The 25,260-nt window shown below is 42.3% G+C and overlaps 1 long non-coding RNA gene across 4 annotated transcripts; it reads right to left on the minus strand.

Annotated features, from left to right (window-relative positions):
• Positions 1 to 586: 586 nt before the first annotated feature.
• Positions 587 to 22,774, minus strand: LOC112643827 (uncharacterized). Of its 4 annotated transcripts, none has more exons than XR_003125923.3 (5): positions 17,225 to 22,774; positions 15,788 to 15,853; positions 5,178 to 5,272; positions 3,626 to 3,696; positions 587 to 2,689 (listed from the first exon to the last, which is right to left on the minus strand). It is a non-coding gene; the product is annotated as an uncharacterized LOC112643827 (long non-coding RNA). The 4 variants fall into 4 exon arrangements; XR_003125925.3 differs by having other exon boundaries at positions 5,089 to 5,272; XR_003125924.3 differs by lacking the exons at positions 15,788 to 15,853; positions 17,225 to 22,774 and adding an exon at positions 7,857 to 8,452.
• Between the last annotated feature and the right edge of the window lie 2,486 nt (positions 22,775 to 25,260).

A 25,260-nucleotide genomic window follows, 5' to 3' on the forward strand; every position in this document is an offset into this window, starting at 1 on the left:
TAATGTAACCCATTCTGGGACTATATTCTCTCCAAACTTCTCATAACATGAGATAATACATTTTTCTTAAAGAATAAGCCATCCCATGTTGAATCTCCTACTACAGACAGCTGAAAGCCTCCTGGGTGATAGAGATACATAAGCAAAGATGCTTCTTTAAAGAACTGGCAAAGTGTACAACGGAATAAGAATTCTGGAAAGAGCATTTTGGCCATAAAGGAGAACATAGGCAGAGATGTGTGACTCAGCTCTTGATACTCCAAGTGTTTTCTAGGACATTACAAGAAATTACTCTCCCTGTTTTTAGTTCCAGGTCACCAGTGAGTTAGGTCAAGCATCCTATCTAGAAAAATACATCTTTAGGGGTGCCTGGCACTCTCAGTCCATAAAGTATGCAACTCTAGATCACAAGGGTGTGAGTTCACACCCAAAATTAGGTGTAGAGATTACTTAAAAATAAAAAATATTTTTAAAAAGAAAGATATATCTTTAGAAAAAGAAATTTTATAACAAGTAAACTGAGAAATATTTCAACTTACCCCAGTTAGAAGAATATGTAATTAAGGAAGTAGGTTAAGTAAGTTGAGTAACCTCTTGAGATTCTTCTGATAAAATGGAACCCAGTAAATGAATTTTAAGCAGTGTTTTATATTTTAATTATTTTCCTTTTTTAAAACATTAGTTATACACTATAGATGTCCCAATCTTACATGTATCATTCAATCAGTTTTGAAAAATACTTACAGAGACACAGAACATTTCCTTTGCCCCCAAAATGTTTCTTCATGCTCCTTCTAACTTACATTATTTTTACAATTTGTGCTTTCTATATCCTTTCCAATAAATTTTTGCTTAGCTTAAGGTCATGAAGATATCGTTCTAGGTTTTCTTCTGGTAGTTTTATTGTTCTAAATATTACATTTAGGTATTGCATCCATCTCAATTGATTGGCTGTTCTACATAAAGGAAGGGTTGAGATTCATTATACACACACTATATATACATACACACAATTGGATATTCATATATGTATTAATATCTCATTGTTCTAGTACCATTTATTCAAGAGATTTTCCTTTCCTCATTAAATTGCTTTGACACTTTATCAAAAAGTATTTATTCATATATTTGTGGTTTATTTCTGGATGCTTTATTCTGTCCCATTGATCTACATGTCCAGCTTGTCATCAGTACCACACTAATCTGATTAACAGTATTGAAGTCAAGTAGCATGTGTCTACCAACTTGGGGTTTTTTTTCAAGATTTTTTTAGGCTACTCTTGGTCCTTTGTTTTTCCAAATAAATCTTATAATTCTTATTAATTTCTGAATAAAAGTCTTCAAGCAATATATTAAAGGTGATAGAACAAGGCTTTGCTATGAAAAAGATGAAAAAAACCTTTGAGATGAGATGAATATCCTGATGGCAAGTATGTGGGTGGGAATGGGGGAAGCAAATAACATTTGTGTAGAGGACAATTAGAAGCTTTTTTTAAATTAGAGATTCATCCATTGCATATAACACCCAGTGCTCATTACATCAAATGCCCTCCTTAATGTCCATCACCCAATTACCCCATCATCCCCTACCCACCTCCCCTCTATCAACCCTCAGTCTGTTCCTAGAGTTCAGCATCTCTTATGGTTTGCCTCTCTGTTTTCATCTTATTTTATTTTCCTTCCCTTCTCCTATATTCATCTTAAATTCCACGTGAGTGAAATCATACAGTATTTGTCTTTCTCTGACTTATTTCACTTAGCATAATACCCTCTAGTTCCATCCGCATCATTGCAAATGGCAAGATTTTGTTCTTTTCGATTGCTGAGTTATATTCCATTATATATATGAACACATATATATTTATGTGTATATATACATATATATACATATGTGTATATGTGTATATATATATATACACACACACACACATATTTTCTTCTTTATCCATTCATCTGTTGTTGACATCTGGGCTCTTTCCATAGTTTGGCTATTGTGGACATTACTGCTATATACATTGGGGTGCATGTGCCCCCTTTGAGACACTATGTTTGTATCCTTTGGATATATACCTAGTAGTTCAATTGCTGGGTCATAGGGTAGTTCTATTTTCAACTTTTTGCGGACCCTCCACACTGTTTTCCAGAGTGGCTGCACCAGCTTGCATTCCCACCAACGTTGTAAAAGGGTTCCCCCTTCTCCACATCCTCTCCAACACCTGTTTCCTGAGTTGTTAATTTTTACCATTCTAACTGGTATGAGGTGGTATCTCATTGTGGTTTTGATTTGTATTTCCCTGATGCCAAGTGACATTGAGCATATTTTCATGTTGTCTATTGGCTATTTGTATGCCTAGAAGTTTTTCTTGATTAAAAACTTGGACCATGAGCCAGAATGGAGACTGCTATAGACTGAACCATGCCTCGTTCAAAAATTCATACGTTGAAGTCCCTAACCCCCAGTGTGATGGTATTTACAGATAAGGTCTTTGGGAGATAATTAGGTTTAGATGAGGTCATGGGGGTAGAATCCTCATGATGGGATCAGTGCCCTCATAAGGAGAGATACCAGAAAGCTTGCTTCTTCTCTCTGCCATGTGAGGACATAGTGAGGAGAAAATTGCCATAAGCCGTGAAGAGAATCCTCATCAGAGACCCAAATCAGCCAACACCCTGGGCTTGGACTTCCAGCCTGCAGGAAGTGAGACGTGCAAGACATAAATTCCTGTTGTTTAAAGCCCCCAGTCTGTGGGATTTCATTATTACAGTCTGGGCCTACTGGCACAGAGACCGGGGGAAATTATCATGGTCCTGAAAGTTGCCATTTTATTTTGAGTCAAGGGGCCATTAGAACTTACAAATGGCAGGTTGATTGCATGCATTTATAGTTATTCCTTTCCAACTCCCCCCCCCCCCCAAATGACAGCAAAGGTAAATATTTGCTAAGAGAATAGGAGCGGAGATATGTCAATCAATTTTTTTTAAGGTGGAAAGCAGATGAGGGATAACAGACCTCCACAGAGTAGAGGACATAGAGGAAGCTGAAACCAAGAGCCTGCATCAGACACCAGGGAGAAGCTAGCGATTCGTTGTGTGGAGCCCAGAAAGGACAGGGAACTAGAAGCAGCGGTGCCTATTAACATGCAGGGCTGGAGCAGGAGCGGTGAGCCCTGGGCACCCGTCCCTGCAACCACAGAAGAGCAGCTCTGTGAAATAGGAATCTAATGCAAACCACGGATGTGATTTCAAATTTTCCAGTAGCCACATTAAGAGAGGTAAAGTGAATTTTAATAATACATTTTACTTAACCCAGTATGTTATTATTCCAATATGTAATCAATATCTTTTAAAATTTGTAATGAGATATTTTACTTTTTTATATATAACATCTTCAAAGCCTGGTATATATTTTACCCTCAGAGCACATTTCCGTGCTGACCAGCAACATTTCAAGTGCTCCATGGCCACACATAGCAAAGGGTTACTGCATTAGACAGCATGGGTCTCTACAGCAACAGAACCAAAAAGGCCCTGAGCACAAAGACACAGGCACAAGTAGGAGACCATGGTCCACAGCTGAACTGAACAGGAGTTTTAAGTAAAAGCCTGAAGTCCAGCTTCCTCTCACCTGAAAACCAGAATACTGGCATCAGTCTCTTCTCTGGCCTCCAATTCAAGAGACTGGGTCCTAGTTAGGGCCTTAGGAGAAACAAAAGCAATTTAGAGGGCTACATCAAAACTTCAGGAATCACAAACTTGAGAGAACTATAGAATAAGTTGCATTCATAAAGCAATACCAGGATACTGTAAAAATCAATAAGAAAGACATTTTGAGAATTAGAAAATATGGTAGCGAAGTAAAAATGTTGTGGAAGGTTGGATAAAGAGAAAGGAATTGTTCAGAGGAGAGTAACGATAAAGAGATGGACACTAGAAAAGATAAAGGATCAGAGGATCAACCCAGGAGGTTCAACACCCAAAGGAGCCCAAGAACAAGACTAGAAAAAGCACTGGCAGGATGTTCACAAGGAAACACTACGAGAAAAGTTTCCCAGGAGAGGTTGCTCTTTTTGTTACAAGCCTCATGGTACTATTTGGCTCCCACAAGTATGTGCATATGTTACTTTGATAAAAATTTAAAATCATTTGAAAAATGAAATGTTGTAAAAAGGAAAAGGGGGACAATTAATTCTTCTCTTTGGATGAGCGTGACAGGATAATGAACTGCCCTTGATAAACACGTGTCTGTTGCTAGTACCTGGTAAATATTAAACAATCAGAAACGACAGAAGTATCAGAGAGGGGGCCTCTTCCCCACCCCACACCTGGTTTTATAGCACTGTTTTAAGGCAATAACTACAACAAAAGTCTCTAAGCTTCAAATTGCATAAAATCTTGGAAGCCTGGCTGGCTCAGTCAGTAAAGTATGTGACTATTGATCTCAGGGCTGTGAGTTTAAGCCCCATATTGGGCCCGGACATAGAGCTACTGTAAAAAAAAATTTTTTTTGCAGAAAATCTCATTTGGGCTGTAAGACATTTTCATTTCAATTCAGAACCTGTGTTCTACACATTTCTTTGGTACTTGTCCTCATCTTATCAGAGAAAACTCAGATGAAAGGAAGGACAGACTATTCCTTAGAATCCTCTGCAAGAGTCTCTGTAGAGCGTGTCCACACCTTGACAGGCAGGGCCTGTCCCCAATGCTGACTGTGCCAAGGCTGCCAAGAATGAGGAAGGGAAAGTGACAGCAAAGTTCCTGGGCATTCAGGGGGCCTCATGAGGACAAAAACTCTGGGGGAGGTTAGAAGCAGCCACAAATGCTCCCAAAAGGTCCCATCTTTGAGAACCAGCCACATCAGAATATGGGAAGTCAGTTGTCAAAGTACAAATGCCTGGCCCACCCTTAACCTGCGGGATTGGCACTTCTGGAGATGAAGCTCAGGAACCTACAATTTAAAAAGGACCCTTATCCACCCACGGCTACCTTCATTAATTCCTATGCATGCCAAACAAAATGAGAGAAACAGCATGGAACTGTGAGAACCCAGCGTGGAAAAACCTAGCTTCAGAACCTGAAGCTTATATTAACCTCAAACCGTGTCACCAGGAGATCCTTCTGGTGGGCCTCTTGAGGAAAACATTTCAGATGAGATTTACAGGCCAGAGCAATCATCTTACTTGATGGAGCAGAAGAACTTGGCATGGCAATCTGGGTCCTGATATCCAGATACTTCCCAAGCGAACACTCATCAATAGCACCTATAACCTTGAGTCTAAAAAAAAGAAAAAAGAAAAAGACAGGTTGTCACTAGGACATGCCTTGCCCTTCACCTTCAACTCAGGAACTTTTATCCCATTTCCTTGTTTAGTGACCTTGCACATACTGCCAGGAGAGGAAGTATTTATTCTATCCATTTATCTAAACCATCTCTGCTGAAAAAATAGGCTCATCGTATGCTTGAGACCTTCATATTATGACGGTGGGTGGTATGGCCACATGTGTGAGGATGTGTGCGTGTTATGCAAATACCTCTCACACGCAGCACTTCAGGGCTGGAGCTGTGCCAAGGGCAGATATTAATGAGACATTTGATTAAGATCAAGCCCTGCCCACTCATTTGAAGTGTGTGTTAGCAAAACATCCAGAAAAGGGGCCTGAGTGCCAGTTCTCCAAGAACATGTGGGGGGTATCCCAGTCTGTGTGTGTGCTGGCCAGGAGGCAAACATTCACATTTCCAGCTGCTGGGAACCAGATGAGAGAGTGGCCCGTGTCACACCACTGCTGCGGGTGAGGGAACAGGCCTCTGGAAGAAAACATTTCAGATAAGATCTACAGACCAGAGCAATGCTCCCGGGAAGTTCAAAGGCCTGCATAGAGAATGCGGCTCCCTCCAAAGGCAAATTGGCCTTTGCTTCCCTGGGGCATTCTGGTTGGGGCTTACAGCTCTGCCTGGAGAACCGAGACTGAGAGGAATTATAAAAACGACCAGAATGAGGCTGTCCATGGGTCTCCTCGCCAGACAAAGCTGCCTGTGTCTAGTGGCTCTGACTACCTTCTTGCCTCCAGGAAGCAGGATACACCACAGCCTCTCAAACTCGGGCCTTAATTAATCCCTCCGTGTCTCTAATGCTCGGAGTGTGAGCACCAAGCACGGGTGCAGGCAGAAAATCTTACACTTAGAACATATGAGGACTCTAATCACGCACAGGGACATCTTGAGCAGTAAACATGAGCCAAGTCCACCTTTGGCATAGTTTGTTAATAAGCTCTCACATTCTGCTCGGGAGAAATTCTATCTGGGAAAGATAGGTCATACGATGAGAGATATATGGGACATTTGGAGGGAGGGGACAGGTAAATGTTTGCAAGATAGAAAGAGGAGTACAGTCTAGCTGCAATTATAATTTTTCATCAAGGATATCAGTGTATCAAGGTTAGGTTGATGATGGCAGTGACAGTGGCACCACCACTATTTTCTGAGTACTTCATATGAGCCAAGCCCCCTAAGTACTTTACCCTCTCTTTCTAAAAAAAAAAAAAAAAAAAAAAAAAATTGGTTTTGAGGAAAACTTTGGGAAGACTTTTATGCCCAAAACAATGCAATGAAGGAGCTCTGGATACTTCTAAGGAGTGAGAATGATGTAGGGAATTTTACAGGCCCTGTCTTCCTGTAAATATTGAGTCAGATTGCTCCAGGGCCTAAACCTCACTCTTGGAAATAATATAAACCCTGTGGAGTACTCAGATTAGCCAGGGAAACATCTTCTGCCCATGGGCCCAAGTGTCCTGAGACATCACAACAGCTTCCAGGGGGGTGTTCCATGTGGAGACCCCAGCAGGACCACCACAGCAGGCACATTTCAGCCCAGTGACACAGGACAGGAGAGGGTGTGTGCTGTTTCTCAATGTCGTTTGTGACACTGACCGACTATCTTCACTGTGCAGATTCCCCCTCCTCTTATTTTTTTTTAATTTTGCACGGATTTCTTTTTATAGAACATCTATTTAAATATTATAGAAGTGTTCCATGGACCATTCTAGAGGAAACCACCCGCTGGTCTGAGTGCTGCTGGTGGTAACAAATATGAGACAGGCTCTCCCTTCAGGACCTCACTTCCATTTCTGAGGCAGGATTGAATCACATCACATACCTAGAGAACAAAATAGAGTTTCTTCTAACCTATCAGCTGCTTTCTGCAAATTGAAAAACAGAGCTGCCCTTTATACCAAGCAGCAAATCAGCTGCTTTACTGCTCCAGGTATACTGCAGGAGAGCAAAGAGCATGGATGGGATTTTTGTCTCATTCCATCATCCTCTTGGCAAGGTGCCCTTGTGCAGTGAACAACTTATACAACCTTATAAGAAAATAAGACCCAATAAGCTCAATGTAATCAAATTTCAGTTTATTACCCATAGCTGAAAAGAGGACAACTGGGCTATAATTATCAAAGAATATTCCACACCTAAATGTCTAAATCTGCCAAGCCTCACTTCACCCATTCCTTATATTTTGCTTCCTTTCTTACTTTACTGTATCAATTATCTGTGCTTTGTCTTAAGGTGCAATTTTGTTCCCTCTCACTGACTCAGGGACTTTACCCCTTCCCTTAACTCGCCCCTTATAGCATCACCAGCTTCCTCTCTCTATTAAATGATTCAATCAATAAACCAAAGCTGGGCTTTCAGCTTAATAAACAAATGTTAATCTCATCTTTTCCAACTACTGCCCCAATTCTCTCCACTCCACTTCTCAGCAAATTCCCCCAAAACTTGTCTCTATTCATTATTCCCAAACCCCCTCATCTTATTGTCTTCCCTTTTGCAAGCGTGGCACAGGCCACAACCAGCCCCTCACCTATGACATGGTGGAAGCCTGCACTTCCTCCATCTTCTATCCTTGGACTTTGTGCTTCAGTCACAGCCCAGATAGCAAGAGTTCCAGTGTCTCACATGACTATGAGAAGCTCTCACTTTGGGACACAATGAGACTCCCTGAGTCTTTTCTCTTTGTCTTCAAGGTCCTTATTCCTCCTTTTCTTCCTTTTTTTTTTTTCTTTTTTTTTTTCCTCCTTTTCTTCCTTTATATTTAAATATCTCACCACCAGTCTTTCCATGTCTTAAATGCCTTTCAGCAATTTTGAGTTTGAGGTATAGAAGCCCTTGAGGTCATGGTTTCCATATACACCTGCCCAGGCAGCCAGTGTGAATGAGTGAGACTGCTGGAAGAAAAAGATCAGAGATAAAGAAGATTGATACTGGGCTTAGAGTTGGGGGTGCAATAGGGAGTGGTGGGACCACAGTCAATGGCAAGGGGATAGCCACAGTCCTATCTGAAAGGAACAGCTACTGACTGGTTAAGGCCAACTGTTGCTCTGCTAGACTATAAGGCTTAATGTTGCCCCAAAATTGGATTTTTCAAGAGAAGTCATAAATCTGGCTTTTTATGTGAAATCTCTGAGTATTTAAATATTGGCTACAAATTCAGATTGTCTACCCAAAGCTGTGCGGACCAACTGGCCAGAAGCCCATCAAAATATGTATGGGGACCAGAGCTGGCCTCCCCGCCTTCCCTTTGTAACCTTGGTCTGATGGTTACATACTGAGTTCAACCTCCTTTTGACTATGTTTTTCAAATTCCCCATGATTTCATTATTTCCTCCTCATTCTCTTAAGCTTGGTTCTTGGAAATTAGAATCAGGAGATAGATGGACAGAAAACAATGTTTTATCCCACACAGCAAACCTAGAGCTTTGTTACTGATTCACACTATAATTGTGAGTCAAGATTTGTTGCCCTTTTTCTTTCTTTAGCTTGTTTCTGTTCTCAATCAGAGCACAAAGCATAAAGTTCCAGGGTGACCTACCAGATGACAGAACCACCCAATGGAAATCAGTCCCATTGTTTGTGAGTTGAAAAGCCCCAAGCATAAGTCTGACTAGAAAATGAAAAGGCAAATGAGACAAGCTCTGGGCAGAAAAGAACCAGGGCCTAGCAGTTCTTTCCTCATTTAACATGAGTATTGCCAGTGAAAATTGCTTTTATGTTTATTTCTAAGAATGATGGTTGTTCAAGCAGGAGTTGAGTCTGGGGACCATGTACTGTGCAGCAAGGCCATCCTCACATGAATTCACTTAAATTTCAAGGGCCTGAAAATTAAGAAAATTCTAATGTTAACCAGTAAAGCTAGCAAAAGACCTCTCCATTAGCCCTTTAGGATAAGAAAATTAGCCTGCCCTAAAGTACAATATTCCTTAGGAAAAGGCCATGATACTCATGTACCTTAGCATTTAGTAGGTTTCGAGCCATTCCTGACAGTCTTATTGCAGGGGAGAAGTTTCACTAGGACTTGAGAGGGACATTTACTTGAGAGCTAAAGTGGTTGAATGTCTGCCTTTGACTCAGGTCGTGATCCTGTGGTCCTAGGATGGAGTCCGGCATCAAGCTCTCTGGAGGGAGACTGCTTCTCCTTCTCCTATCTCTGCCTCTCTCTGTGTCTCTCATGAATGAATAGATTAAATCTTAAAAAAAAAAAAAAAAGAAAAAAAGAAAAAGGCATTTCAGAAAGCATTCATGCTCACTGATACCCACTCTGCTTCTCATACTCCCTCACAGCTAAATTGATTACATGACTAGTTTGGGCCAATGAAATAGCGCTTCTGGCTGAAGTGGTTAAGCATCTGGTCCTACTTTTATCCTCTCTCTTCTGCTCACATGACTGCAAGCATTTGCTCAGACAGCAAAGTCACACAATGATTCCAGAGTCACTGCTTTGGAGGACAGCTGCCATGGATCTCATGGCCTGAAGAAGAAATAAACTAGTATTAAGTCACTGGAATTTGAGGATAATTGTTATAGCAGGTATCATTAATTTTTCTGACTAATACAAAGAGAAGATGGAAAGACTATAGAAAATTTACCCCTTAAGCTTTCCCAGTGCCCATTATGTTGAGTTACAGGAAAAGGAAGCTATTTATTATTCTACTCGTACAGGAAAAAGTGCAACTTACAACAATCACTCCCCAGGTCCTGAGACAATGTCCACCTTTTCTCTGGAATTGTGTTAGCCAGACTTGTAGGTTTTTGAGACCCCTCTCCAATATGGCTCTCCACTGAAACACTTGCATGATCCCCACAGTTTCCTTTTAACATTGTTAGAACACCCCATGCAGTTCTGCTGAGGAAAGCACAGCTCACATCAAGGTTGCCTGCAAGCTCAGGCAATGAAAAGCTGTTTTGAAAGAAAAGTGTCTCTCCAAAGCCCAGGTGTAACAAAAGAAGATTCACGCCTGACTGCAAGAAAACTATGCTGTCTGCCATAGGTGATGGAAGAAGGAAAGAGAAGCTGTGACTTTGGTCCTTCTGCTTGTTTTGTTCAACTGGCTTGACATAGTTTTAGCACTAGCTTCAATTCCAGAGAAGCTGCTTCAAAATAATGAATTTAGTTTTCAGACTCCAGTTATGGAAGGTGAACCCCTAAACTTCTGATCATCCAGATATAAATAGAGACCCTTAACCCAGTTAAACAGATAATTAAGAGAAAGAGCCGTAGCCTCAGTAGAAAAAGGTCCAACTTTGCCCATGAAGAGAAAGAAACAAAAAACAAAAAGAGGAAGAGGGACAAGAGCAAAAAGAAGAGATGCATGCCCTTCCTTCCTTATTTGACACAAATACAGAGAGACATGTAGGTTGGGCAATGCTGGAATCCAGTATCCCATTATTTGTAGAGAGTTCTTCTGGCGTTTCTGACTCATATTCTCCCTCAGTCTGTCAGAATTTGTGGATTAACTTGTTACCCTCAGCTCACCAAATCAGATAGGTAAAAAGAACTCTACTTTCTGCTAATTTAGCACCAAGCCAGTAGGTTTGGTTAACTTCAGTCTTTCTTGGGCCAGAAGGAGCAGGAGCCATGGCTGCCGGGGTAGGGAACACACCAGCACGTATCAGCTCCAACACATTTCCTCACTCATATAACGCTGCTCCAGATTTGACATCTTACGGGGAGAATCCAGCCACCCCTGCTTGAACAGCAAGCCCACTGCCTGGCTGGGGAGAGTGGGGCACCTGATTGACACTCTACCAACTCGGGTGAGCTAATTCCCTGGAATGCACAGAATGGGGATGAGGTAATTTCCTGGAAAGGAAATGGGGTGCTATTAGTATGAATGGGGAACAGCAAAAACAACAAATGTTCACCCCACCTCCTCCCTAAGTTAATATATTTGATTTTAACCCAAGGCTCCTGGAGACAGATTGAAATCCATGGAAAAGCAGGAAAGGGTCCCTTGGCCTGATCATAAAGGAGAGAGCACCATCCCATAAAATATCCCAACACTGGAAACTTACAAGGTAAGTATATTTCCTCCTGGGAAATTATTAGTCTCCTATTTCACAAACTAGGAAAGGCAGGCAGGGAAGAGAGAAACCCTGCCCCACATCATCAGCTAAGCAGAAAGCCTGCCATGCACCAAGGAACTCAGGCATCTCTCCACGCTGAAGGGAGAGTTCATGAGTTTCTCTCCAGAGCGCCTCACTACCATTGGAAACATTTTTCAAAGCACATATCCTCCTGGAGGTGGGTGTGCAGCTGTAGGACAGGCCTGTAGGTTGACTGTTACCACAGGAGTTTGAGGGGTGCGTAACCCCTCACACTGAAAGATTTCAGAGGTGAAAATATTTTCCTGAAAATACAGCGTCTATGTGCAGTAGGTGTCAATATAACTGACCTTCTGTTTTAAGTTGGAACTGGGAATGGATTTTTTACAGGAAAAAGGAAATGCATGGGTGTGGAGCTGCCAGCAGCAAAGGAAGTTTCCAGGAGACCTGTCTTGGCACAATTTATAGACACAAGTCTCAGAAGGGCTGTAGTGGGGCTGTGGAGAGGGTGTGATTTGTTGGTGGTGGAGCCTGGCACCTGGCACCCGTCCACGCTGACTTAACTCAGCGTGCACATGTATGGCCCCTACGCACAGCAGTATCTGGGCAGTTAGAATGAAAAGAGCAGACAGAAAATGCACTCATCTAGAGGGGAAATAAAAAATGGAACCCAGAAAGGAGCAAACATAGTGATTGTGGGGAAGGGGAGCTTGAGGAAATGACTGGAGGGTCATAAGCCTCCCATGGCCTGCCTTAGACTTGACTTAAAGCAGAGAATTTAAACTCGCCCTTCCATCCCAAAAGACACATTGGACAGATGCTGCAAAGGTCTTCTGAAGAGAAGGCAAGTCCTTCTTAGCCATTAAGTTGGGTCCACTGGGAATGAACAAACGAACAAAAGGGACAGAACCAAATAACTTGGTGCCCATCACCAACCCCAAGGCTTCCCCGCAGAACAACAGAGACCAGAAAGAAACGGCCTGTAGCTCTTCAGCGAGAGCCAATTAGGCAGTAAGGCATGACAGTCAACACACGTCCTGGGGGAGCAGCCACGCAGTGTTTACAGAGCCTGGCAGCCAGTGCCAGAGCTAACAACCCACACGCACAGCCCATCTGGGCAAGCTTGAAAAAGTAAACTCGTTTCCTCTGGGTCTCGATGGCTGCAGCTCAAAACATTCTGCACAGCCACATTTGCTTCCCTCCTCTCAGATTCCTTCCAGAAAACCCACACATCTGTATACACACTTTAAAATAAATATGCATAAAAGCAGAATCCAAGCTAAGGATGGGTGGTGGGAAGGGTCTGCGAGATTCTTCTCTGGGTGGACCGTGGTGCCCCAAAGCTGGTCTCCTCCCACAGGAGAGCCGCCCTGGACAGGTTCTAATTGTAGCATTTTCGAGAAGTGTGAGAACTCGTTAGGATATCATACCTGCTTTGTGGTTCTCCATTCAACACAAACACAATTTTGAGGTCTGCAGCACAAATTTTCTCCCCCCAAAGACATCTGCAAACTTCTGAACTTGGCTCAGAGGGTGAAAAAGCCTGAGTTTCTTTTCAAGTTCATTGGAAACCCTCCAACCCAAGACCTGTCCCCACCCCTCAACTTTACCAAGGGTTTTCCTTCCCACTAAGACAGCGAAAACCAAAGACTGCTTCTGCTCTTTGTGAGCTTATTCTTGTCCATTGTCCAAATCCAGTCTCAGAGCGACCCCACAGATCACAGGGATGGAAAATGGAGCCTGAGTTCTGGAAGGCTGAGGATGAGTAGGCTGCCCCTTTGTCACATTGTGGACCTAAGAGTGCACTTGGGGGCAAGGGAAAGAATGAGGTTTGAAGTCAAGGTAATTCAGGGTGTGGCTGAACAATGACGAAGGTGCTATAGTTTGGCCAACGAGCCAGAGGAAGTGGAGAATAATGGTGCATCTGCCAGGAAGTCAGCATATGGCTGTGTCACCTGGAGGCTCTGGTGCACCTGTCCACTTAACTTCCCCTTTTACTCAGGTTCCTATAAAATGGCCAAGGTCTTAGCTGTCAAACTGATGAGGCTCAAGGTTGTAGTAATGGGCATACTGGTAAGAATGCCAGGAGCTGGCACTATGCCCCTAAAACATCAGCCTCCCCAGGCTGGCAGCTGCCAAAGGCCCTCCTCCGCCTGGCAGACACCTTCTGCCATCTGTCAAGGTCCAGCTTGCACGTCACTCCTCCTTAAAGCTCCACCCATCCAAGCAGATCTAGTTGCCCCTTGTCTGGCCCCTAAAGCTGTGGCCTCCTAAGTTTTTAGATTGTGTGATCCCAAGAAATGGTTTGAAAATCCATACACCCTCTCTCAGTTTTAAAATGACATTGAAAAAAAAACTTTTACTGGAAGTTTAAATAGTTCCAGAGGATGTCATTTCCTTAGTGCTGTAAATATTAGCATTTTATGTTATTTTTTTAAAAGATTATTTATTTATTTATTCATGAGAGGCACAGAGAGAGAGAGGCACAGACACAGGCAGAGGGAAAAGCAGGCTCCATTCCATGCAGAGAGCCTGACGTGGGACTCGATCCCGGGTCTCCAGGACCTTCCAGGACCACACCCTGGGCTGAAGGCAGCACCAAACCGCTGAGCCACCTGGCCTGCCCAATATTAGCATTTTAAAACAAAATTATTAGATTGCTCTTTAAATATTGCCAATGGAATCTAAGTCCCAGAACAATTCTATACTCTGAAACTTTATCGATTTTAAAAATACATGAAAATCTTCTCTTTCTTTAGGTTATTTATTATTGGTTTTTAAGTAATCTCTGTGTCCAGCATGGGGCTCAAACTCATGACCCCAAGATCAAGAGTTGCATGCTCTTCTGACTGAGCAGCCAGGTACCCCCACGAAAAGTTTTCTCTATTAACTTATTGGTCCATTTTCTCCTTGAATTCACATTTCCATTCTATTTACTCTTTGTACACTTTAGCAATTGTCGTAACTTTCATGTTGGAAAGTTTTTTTCACAACTGATTGTCATACCATTCTTTTCTGCAGCAAAAAATGTAAATACATTGAAATTTTAATTTCGTTATCACTGTAAGTCTGTAAGTTTTAAGCAGCTTTTTCTAGACCAACTTATAACTTCAATAATTAGCAGAGGGGTGCCTAGGTGGCTCAGTTGGTTAAACATCTGACTTTTGATTTCGGCTCAGGTCATGATCTCAGGGTTGTGGGATTGAGCTCCATCCACATCAGGCTCTGTGCTTAGTGCAGAGTCTGCTTGTCCCCCTCTCTCTGCCCCTCCCCTCACTCATGCTCTCTCTAATTAATTAACTAATTAAAAAACTTTCATAATTATCAGAACACAATTAATCAAGAGAATATAAACATATTCTAGATTTTCATAAATAAGAATATGAGTATGAATTTTCATAAATTAAGAATAAGGGTAGATTTTATTAAAAATTCACCTCTTAAAAAAATAAATAAAAAAATAAAAAATAAAAATTCACCTCTTAAGGAATTTAAATGGCACCTTTTTTTCAATTAGATGCATTGAAATTATGGGTGAAAATTATTATCTGCTAAGATGAGATAGGATCCAGAGTCACTTCTACTCCTACTTAGCATCTCTGGAGAGAAACCTCTGAGAAATCTAGTTCTCCTAAAAATAAGATATGAGTAAAAGAAGTTTTATGATGCCAAAATTCCATAACAATCTCTAAAGTTAGTAGTGACCTATCAGCTGGCAAACTAGTTTGATCCTCCTTCAATTTTGTTGAAAGAAAAGAATTAGAAATCATGAGAGCTGAAAATATATTTGTTACCCAGTCATTAGTCATTTGCTTTCTTAGTTCTGGGAAATACACCAAAAAGGCTGTACCTAAACTTCTCAGATGACTGCTAATTATACCTGCTACTCATTTACTTAGAGACCCCTAGTTTAAACTGAAAAGGTTGAGAAAATTAAAATACTTGTTATTTCAATACAACTTTGCCAAAACAATATTTTTTTTACTTTTTAAATTGAAAGATAATTCACATATTATAAAATTCATCCCTTTAAAGTGCATAATTTAGTGGGTTTTAGTATCTTCACAAAATCATGCAGTCTTTACCACTATCTAATTCCAGAACATTTTCATCACCCCAATTAAGAACTTCTGCATTTGTGAGTACTATTCCTCATCCTCCCTCTGCCACCTTCAGCCAAATCAGTTTTTAATAAAATTACTTTATTTCATCACATGCTTTATTTTAATCAAAGCTTGGATTTTCAGATTTAGCTGATTTGGTTCAGGGAAATGTCTGCTATAATAACCCGTTTGGCAAAGCAGTCCACACTGTCAAGCCAAGCAGCCAAACCAGATTTAGTTTCAGGTAGAAAAAAATAAATTTCAATTTCAAATACATGTATTAATACCCAATCATAGCCAACCATCTTACTTCTGAATTCAAATTCTGAGACGAGAGTCAAAGCTTAGGCAAGGAAGTGGTAGACCAGTTGTTCACCTGAGAAATCAAGAAAGAATAGCAACATATTGTGAATTAACTGTCTTGACGAAGTAGACCTTGGTTATTGCTTGTTAGTGCCCTCTTTGCTTCATGTTTGAGAATCTTTCTTTAGGAGATACATATTTTTTGACATTATTTTGAGGATGGAATAGGAGAGGTTATTGAAGAGTAATTTTTTTTTTAAAGATTTTATTTGTTTATTCATGACAGAGAGAGAGAGAGAGGGAGAGAGAGAGAGAGAGGTGCAGAGACACAGGCAGAGGGAGAAGCAGGCTCCATGCAGGGAGCCCGACGTGGGACTCAATCCCAGGTCTCCAGGATCACACCCTGGGCTGAAGGTGGTGCTAAACTGCTGAGTCACCCAGGCTGCCCTGAAGAGTAATCTTTATCACTCCCACTGTCTCCCTCTACAAAACCTGTGAATTCACAGACCCAAGCCTTCCTTTCTGAGCACCACATTTCACCCTTAGCAGAATTGCATACAATAAGGTGAAAGTGAGGTAGGCATAGGGATGCTCCATGAAGATCCCCTGCAAAGAAACCTTGGCTGCCTAACTGTGGGAAGTGAGCCAGCAAATGGCCTCCAACTGTTAACTCCTTCAGAGCTGGCCCAGCTTCCAGAATGCCAGCCTGGTGTGCCTTTCCTGCCTAGCAAGGACCACTCCAAGGGCCAGTGCTTACTCTAGAGCTCCCCAAGGATTGCCAAGCCTTTGTCAGGCCTACCTCTCAGTTTGACATCTTCTACTCAACTCTGCTTCTTCCCCTCTCCCTTAGCTGGTGTTGATCCCTAAAAATATCTGGCACCCCAAACTCTGTTTCAGCTTCTGCTTCTGGAGAACTCAGCCTGTAACAGAAAGACACTAGGTTCTCTGCAGGTCAGTGGTGTCCAGTTACAGAAGTTTTGCCAACACCAATATGTTGAATCATAATTTTATTGCCCCAAAGACTTTTACACCCCTGTGTAAGACCACACGGAGGGACTCATAGTGAGTGAGAGTCCGTACCTTTCTTGGGCCATGTGAATCAGGAGTTGAGGAAGGTGATGGGCTAACTCCATCACATCCATCACACCCATTTTTCAGTCGATGTGGAATCTGAGCATCTGGCATTGATTCCCTTAAAACCAGCTCAGCCCACATACACCCTGGGAGGTCTTTGGATTCACACTCCAATTCAAAACTCCTGCCTGTACAAGTTGTCTGCCCTCATAATCACACACTGTATTTTAATTGATGTATGTGAACACCTTTCTTCTCCATCTCATGGAGAGCTTACTGGAAAGGACTGAGCTTTATTCCCTTATTCATTCATTCCTGTAGGCAATCCCTAACTTTTTTTTTTTTTAACAAACATGTCCTGAGTACTCACTGTGCACTGAGGTAGGTGAGTGACACCTGACATCTACCTGATGTAGGTGTTGCTGTCCCAAGAAGTTCACGGTTTTATAAGAGAAGCAGGAAAGAGTGAGGGGAGTGGAAAGAAGCCAATGACCTAGAGGCAGTGAGAACCAAAGCAGACCTAGACTCAGTCACATTGAAAAAGGAAAATGATTTTTATTACTTGACTCCTTTGAAATCTCAATGTTTCCTTAGACAGAGTAACCACTGTCAGCACTGTCAGCTGCTTATCAAATAGAATTGCATTTAGCTGAAGCAAACAATGGAGAAGTATTGGAGCACCAAGAATGTCCCCCTTTAGTTTGGGTATTTTCAAGCATAGATTTTAGTAAATAGTTTATTTACAGAGTTAGTATAATACAGCCTAATTCTTTTTTAAAGATTTTATTTATTTATTCATGAGAGACCCAGAGAGAGAGAGAGAGAGAGAGAGGCAGAGACATAGGCAGAGGGTGAAGCAGGCTCCATGCAGGGAGCCTGATGTGGAACTCGATCCCAGAACTCCAGGATCACACCCTGAGCTGAAGGCAGACGTTCAACCACTCAGCCACCCAGGTGTCCCAATACAGCCTAATTTAAATTTAAATTTATCTCAGACTCCTGGTAGTCAATGGTACTTTTCTCCTTTGCCAATTTTCACTTCAAATCTCAAAGTACTCGTAAAGAAAGGTAATATTAAATAACAATAAGAGCTAATGCTTATTGAGAGTTTACTATGTTCACTCAGCTAAGTGCTTTTAACTTTCATCATTACTTACACCTTGAAATAATCCTATGACTTACATGCCATTATTGTCTTGACTTCCACAGATGAGGAATCCAGGCTTGGAGAGTTCAAGGAGCTGCTTGAGGGTGCTCTGCCAGCAGCTTAAAGGGAGCAGAGACTCTAACCCCCGCCTGGCTGTATGCCTCTCCTTACCCTACCTGAGATGCTGAGGACTGAGAGTCCTTCTCTGGCTCTTCAAAGCACCACAGTCCATGCTGCCCCAACAGAATGAAAGGTACAAGCCAGTGTCACCCGCAAAATCTCAGGCTAAAAAAGAACCTCATCTATAGGCAGGTGACTAAAAGTAAAATCTTCAGTAACCACTTAAGCTGTAGCTCTCTCTGGACAAACTCATTTCTAAAATAGCAGAAAATGTCCCCCACAGTCCACTTCTTCTCTGTGACTTTTTAATGTTGGAGGCAGAAGGCTCGTCTTTCAATGACATACATATGCTGAAGGCTGGCACTGCTACATCTCCAGCCTGAGCCTCACCCCTAAACTCCAGTTGTATGTATCCACCAGCTCCTTTTGGCATTACTACTTGGGTGTTAAAAAGGCTTCTCAAAAAAAAAATAATAATAAATAAAAAAAATAATAATAAAAAAGGCTTCTCACACTTAAAATGTCCAAAAGAGGGTTCCAAGAGTCCCCCCCTGAAAAACCCTGTCCTTCCCCAGACTTAGCACATGGCAACTTCATCTTTCTATTCTCTGGGGAAATTTAGGTTTATCTTGACTTCTTCTTTTTTTTTAATATTTATTTATTTATTTGAGAAAAGCAGGACAAGGAGCAGAGGAAGAGGGAGAGAGAGAGAATTTCAAGCAGACTCCCAGCTGAGCACAGAGCCCAACAACTGAGCCTCAGTCTTACAACCTTAAGATCATGAACTGAACCAAAATCAGGAGTTGGATGCTTAACCAACTGTGCCACCCAAGCACCCCCAGTTTATCTTGACTTCTGCTTTCCTTGTACCCTACACAAAATCCATCAAGTCTATCAGAACTCAGTCATCGTCATCTCCCCTTCAATTATTGTCCTGGCTCCTGGTCTATATTTCTGTCCTTGCTTCCTTGTGTCTATTCTCAATACCAGCCAGTGATTGCAGAGCATATAACTCCACTGGTCAAACCCTTATGACTTCCCATTTCACTGAAAGGAAAAGCCAGACTCCTCTCCATTGGCCACTGGGCCCTGAACAGTGAGATCGGTGACCCACTCTGCTTCCATAGCTCTCACTCCACAGTCTCAGCAACATGACCTCCTTTCTGTTCCCTCTGCCTGGAATGTTCTCCCCCAAGTGCCTGCCTGGCTCACCCCTCACTGTCTTCACATCTTTACCTCATGGCACCCCTTTGGCAACACCTGTCCAACCACTGCTCAGAAATGCAACTCCTGCTCTTTCTGTCCCTCTTCCCTGTCCCTCTTTCCTGCTCTTATTCTTCTTCACGGGACTTACCACCATGTGACATTCCACACGTTTACCTAATAATCCTATATCCTCTGCCATTTGAACAGAGAGTTCTTGTGTGCCTTGGGCACTGCTCTTATACAGTAGATACTGAAGATATTGGAGCTAAGTAAGTAGTCACATTGCAGGAGAGCTGAGAGGGGCTACCCGACTCCAGTGAGAGTTATTCTCCACGGTCCAAGATTTAGGCTTTGTTCCCTTAAAGCCAGCAAACTGTAAACCAATGCTTTGTGTTTATTGAGTTTGCCCTTCCCTGAGAGGTGGGCAAGTCAGTTCCTTGCCTTCAAAGGCCCACTGGAATCACAACTGCTAGTCGAGATACCACCTTTCAAGTAGCTCTTTCTCTGTCTCTGTCTCTGTCTCTGTCTCTCTCTCTCTCTCTCACACACACACACACACACATACACACACACTGCGGAAAGCCAAATAAAACTGCCATCCCGTATTCTTGATTTCCCTCTTGATAATCTATCCAACTCCTATGTCAAAGGAAACCACTCCCAAGGAAGCCCTCTGCCTGACCCCCCCGCCCCCCATGCACAGGTGGCCACTAGTGAAGCTAAGAGACAGCCAGTCTTCAGTGACTTCCCCTCCTCACACAGCCCATCTCACTCACTCCACTCCTAAACTCTGCCAATAGGAGAAAAAAAGAACCGCCAAGCAAAGCTATTTATTTCAGTCTTCCCACTTGGCAAGACCCCTCCAATCACAAACTTCCTCTTTTCCTTCAACAGCTCTCCCATCTGAGCTGTGGGTACAGATATTTTCCTCTTCCTGGTGTAATCCTGTCACCCTGGCACCTTTTTGTGGTACAGCTTTCAGGGGCCAACCCACTGAGCACATTGCTTTCACTTCTCTCTCTTTTTAAACATCTCCAAATATCAGGAGGTCTCTAACACTTCCTATTTAGGTTGGTGGCTGTCACGGGTAGAATGTTTGGGGTTTCTATATGAAAGGTGTTTAGTCTGGCACCATCACAAATGGCACGCCAACAATTTCAATTCTAAAACCAGTTCTCCCCTTTTGGGTGGCAATGAGATCCATGAATTTAGACACTACAAGAGATGCCAGACAGCTTCCATTGCTCCCTTCCCATTAACTCTAGATAGAGACAATAAATACCTCCCCTGTCACATGAGTATTTCCCCCTCAAGTAAACACTGACCAGCTGGATAGAGAGGGAAGTACCTCTCAGAGCTAAGGCCTGACCAGTAAAGGAGGGAAGAGAAGATATTTGCCAATGACCAATGTTAAGACATGATCCCCAGGGAAGACTCCAGGGGCCCCTGAATCACCCACTGACCTGGCAGGGATTTTTTTTTTCCTCTTCTGAAACTCGTCTTTGATAGCATCCAAAAGTTGTGAACCAACCTCAGTGCCCTTGAAAGAGGAAGCTAAGAATGGGAAAGTGTCCCTGTTCTGTAAATTAGCTTGTTTCCAGAATAAGGGTCTCCTTTCAAAAAAGGAGAGGTAGCTACCAAGACAGCAAAAGTAACCTGACCAAAGCCAGAAATGGGCAGCAATGCCATGGTGTAAACTAAAATCCAGTGGCCCAGAACCTCAATTCCAATCTTAGGGCTTCAAAACAGCCTGCTCCCTGAGTTGTCTTTCAGTTCAATTATAACACAGAACAGGAGCCACGTAAAAAAATTTTTTAAAAAGCTTTTTAATCTTTAAAAGACTTTGCAGGGCATAAATTAAAGGGCTATGATAAAAATGTATGTGGTGAAGGAAGCAATTTAAGTGGTTGTTGAAAATTCCTGTCTGTATGATTCTGAGAGTCATCTCTCAGGTGGAGCCTTGCTGGACACTGGATTCCCTTCAGTTTAGAGCAGTGGCAAATCTAGCCTTTTTTGCCTTTGAATTATAATCCATTTACATATAATGTTAATGTGCTAGCAGTGGTAATATCCTGAAACTTGCAATGCCTTTGATCTGATCCCCAGATCAAGCTGCAAAGCCTACACACAGAACTCAAGGAAGGGTTGGAAAGCAGGAAGGTCAGTTCTGGGGCTGGAGAAATGCATTCATTACAAGGCAGGTGACACCTCTGAATCAGAATCCCAGATCCAAAGCAAGAAGTCAGAGAGAGTGTGTCTACTGGCTGGGAGTCTTTGTTTTCAGAACCGTAGAAAATGCTGGTGAAGGCATTTTGTGAGCTCAATAGCACTCTTTGAAATCCAGTTGTTCTTATTTTGGGCTGTGAGAAAAGAAATCTTCTGGAGGCTTCAACCCTTGGAGTGTAAGTTGCCAAGGCCCCATTTCAAAGACAACCGTCTCAAATAAACATATTGCCAGCTGTGTGACCTTGCTACTAGCAAAGCAAGCTGATAAGGAGGCAGGCTGCCCCCACCCATGAAGTTCTCCTTTTAAAAAGCCCTGGGTGTTGGGACACCTGGGTGGCTCAGCGGTTGAGGGTCTGCCTTCAGCTCAGAGTGATCCTGGAGTCCCAGGATGGAGTCCCACATCAGGGTCCCTGCATGGAGCCTGCTTCTCCCTCTGCCTATGTCTCTGCCTCTCTTTCTCTGTGTCTCTCATGAATAAATAAATTAAATCTTTAAAAAATTAAAATTAAGAAAATAAAAAGCCCTGGGTGACCTAATAAGTGACCATTTGAGTGACCCCACTCTTCCCTTCCCATGAGTTAATTTCACTCTTGTGTTCTAAATTCACCAATAAAGAAAGAACCTGTAAACCCTAGGTGCCCAACCCTCAGCCCCAGTAGCTGCTGAATCCCAGCTCTGCTCGCATGCACTGTCTATCTCTCCCAACCCCACCCAAACCTCACTGCCCTGGAGACATGCTATGTACCCCCCAGGACTTCCAGGCATTCCTAGCTGATAGCATCACTGTGTATGAGCAGAGACCAACTGGAAACAACCCTTCGTGACATCTGCTTGGGTTCATTCTGCCAAGAAGAGCTTTCACCACCATGACCACACCCTTCAAAGTCCATCTCTATTTGCTGTCCTTCATGAAGGGGTTTTAAGCACCCCAAACACTTATCTTTTTCTGGATCCTCGAAAGCCCTTTGTATATCTTCAATAGCATCCACATTCTGTCTCACATCAGTCATTTGGGATAAGGATATGTTTTTGAGGTATGCTGCTCAGTGATTGTGGATTTGGAGCAAATCAAACCCAGTGTTCTCTGAGAACCTTCTAGTATGTTAGGAACTTCCACTTTCAAAGGTACTCAATTAATACAGAAGGAGTAGCATATGTCCTGGGACAATATGCCTAAAGCAGATTAGGGGGCTGGGGTGTCTACTAAGTTCCCTCCACATTGATGGCTGGAGCTGAAAAACATTTTCTGGAACTTCTAGAAATTCTAGAATTCCAATTGGAATTCCATTCCAATTACTTTTAAAACTCCATCATGGGGGCACCTGGCTGGCTCATTTGGTAGAGCATGCAACTGTTGATCTTGGGGTCATGAGTTCAAGCCCATTGGGCATAGAGCTTACTTAAAACATAAAAACAAACAACTCTGGCATGATCACTCCCATGGAAATTTAGGGTGCTGGGCACTTTCAAATTATAATCCCACATATCCATCAAGAAGTACTTGTTAATTTGCTTAGTTTTTGGTTTTGGTTTTGTTTTGAATTTCTGAAAAACTAGAGAATCAGAAAACTTACGAACAGCTAAGTTTGCTTAATGGCAACCCTCTTTAAACAGTAATTTTCCGAGGCTGTCAATCTCACAATTAGAGAATCTACTAAAAACATGCCCTTGTAATAGGGGTCTTTTGTTTGTGCCAGCCCAATATCTATTATACCTTCTTCTGATAATGGTGCCCATCCCAGTTCTCCTTAGGATTATCCCCGAGTCCACCTTTTGGCTCATATATGTTTATCAGGATGCAAGGTCAAACACATGACCATAGCATGACTAACATATTCCAATCTTCTGGACACAATAATTTTCTTAGGGGTGGGAAAATGATATGCCTAAGTCATTCACTTTAGAATAATATGGGAATATGCTAAGCAAATAGAAAACATATCCTTTTTCTCCCAAGGTTGCTTAACTGTTAGAATATAAATCTCAATCTACTGAAGTCCATCTTTGCTGTCATTTGAATGAAACCAGCTCAAAAGGAAGCAGCCTAAGAGGTGGAGAAAAAAGAAAAATTGATTCTTCATGAAAATCAGTTTGAGCACCTAGGTTTAGTCATGCCTGAAGTTCTAGACTTTTAGGTTAGATAAACCAATAAATTCCCTTTTGCTTATGTCTTACTGTGATTAGGTTGATGTCACTTGTGACTGTGAGTCCTGACTAATACAGTGTAAATGATGATATAATAAGAGTAGCTACCATCTATTGAGCACCTAATATATGCCAGGCAGATGAAACATATATTCTCTCTAAGCTTTATAGCCATGGACAATGGCCATTATAAGACTGATTTTCCTGGCAAGGAAATTGAGGCTCAGAGAGGTGAATAGTTTGTCCAAGATCACACCATTCATGGGCTGCAGAAATGAGATTTGAACTCAGGTTTTCCTGCCTCCAGAATCCATATTCTTTTCCCTACACTAGCTGTCTCATCAGGGATAGGACAACTGCTATATACTGGCAACAAGGAATAAAGATTGTTCTCAGGCATGACTGGCTTGTCAATAACTATATCAAAATAAAATATAGTTATTTTTAATCAAACTGTCCCTATGGTCTTCCAAATCCTCTTCAAATTCACCAGTCATGTCCATGTTTCACCAAATGTTTTGCTGTGTTGTGTGACTTTAATACCCAACAAGGAAGTCTGGCCTCTCTTGCCATTCCAGCAGGAAGGAAGGAAGGAAAGGTACATGAGATCCAGGCCCCTCACACTCTGTTAGACTTCATGGTTTAGACTCTTGGATTATTAAAACTGCAGCTCCATTACACAGTCAAGGGAGAGGTGAAAATTATACTCTGACACCAGGTCAACTTGCCAACTCCAGGGTCCCATCCAGACACTGGAGCTGGCCTCAGAAGGAGACAGCTTCCACTTCAGCAGGTATCTGGCTGCCCAAACCTTAGGGATGTATGAGTCAATCCCACTAAGGACTGTCATCTTCAGTGTGGAGATTATCTGGGATTATCAAAGATTAAGGGGAGGGGAAAAAGAGGAGTACCTGTTTAATCCTGTGGCTAATGAATTGAGAAGGAATTCTCTGTTAAAATGAATCTGCCTGCTTTACAGACTACAAGTCCTTTTTTCTTTGGCCTGAAGCAAAGTCAGACTCTTGTGCCAGCAATGGGAGCACTTGCATAAATCCTGGTTGCCAGTGTCCCAGACTGTGCTCATCCTTTCCTCAAGAACACTCTTTACTACCTCGTCAGATCCAGATGTGTCTGGAAAGAAAGACCCTTTAAGCCTTCACCATTTAGTCTTCCTGTAGCAAAACTGATCAAAGACACTTAAAAAAGGAGGGAATGAACGGAGTAAAAGGCCTATGAGACAGCGAGGGGCCACCAACCCCGAGGGAAAGATTTCCCTCCTTTACTAAGGCTGCTGCCTTAGTAAACCAAACCCTAAAGGCAAAGGAACTTGGCAGAGCCTCGGCCTGTTTTGCTTCAAGTTCAAAGACTGAAGTTATAGAACCGCAGCAAGGAGCCTCCAAGTCTCAGTTATTCAGGGGATGGTCACTGCAGGGTCGTTGAAATGGCACCCTGCCATGGGCAGGAGTCATAACAACCAGCTGCCCTCTCTTTTTTAACTATCATTTTTAATTTAGTGCTCAATTGCAAAATTAATGCACAAATCCACTTTACTTTTAAAAATT

Source organism: Canis lupus, chromosome 1 (assembly GCF_003254725.2).
Source record: "Canis lupus dingo isolate Sandy chromosome 1, ASM325472v2, whole genome shotgun sequence".
Classification (NCBI taxonomy): Eukaryota; Metazoa; Chordata; class Mammalia; order Carnivora; family Canidae; genus Canis; species Canis lupus.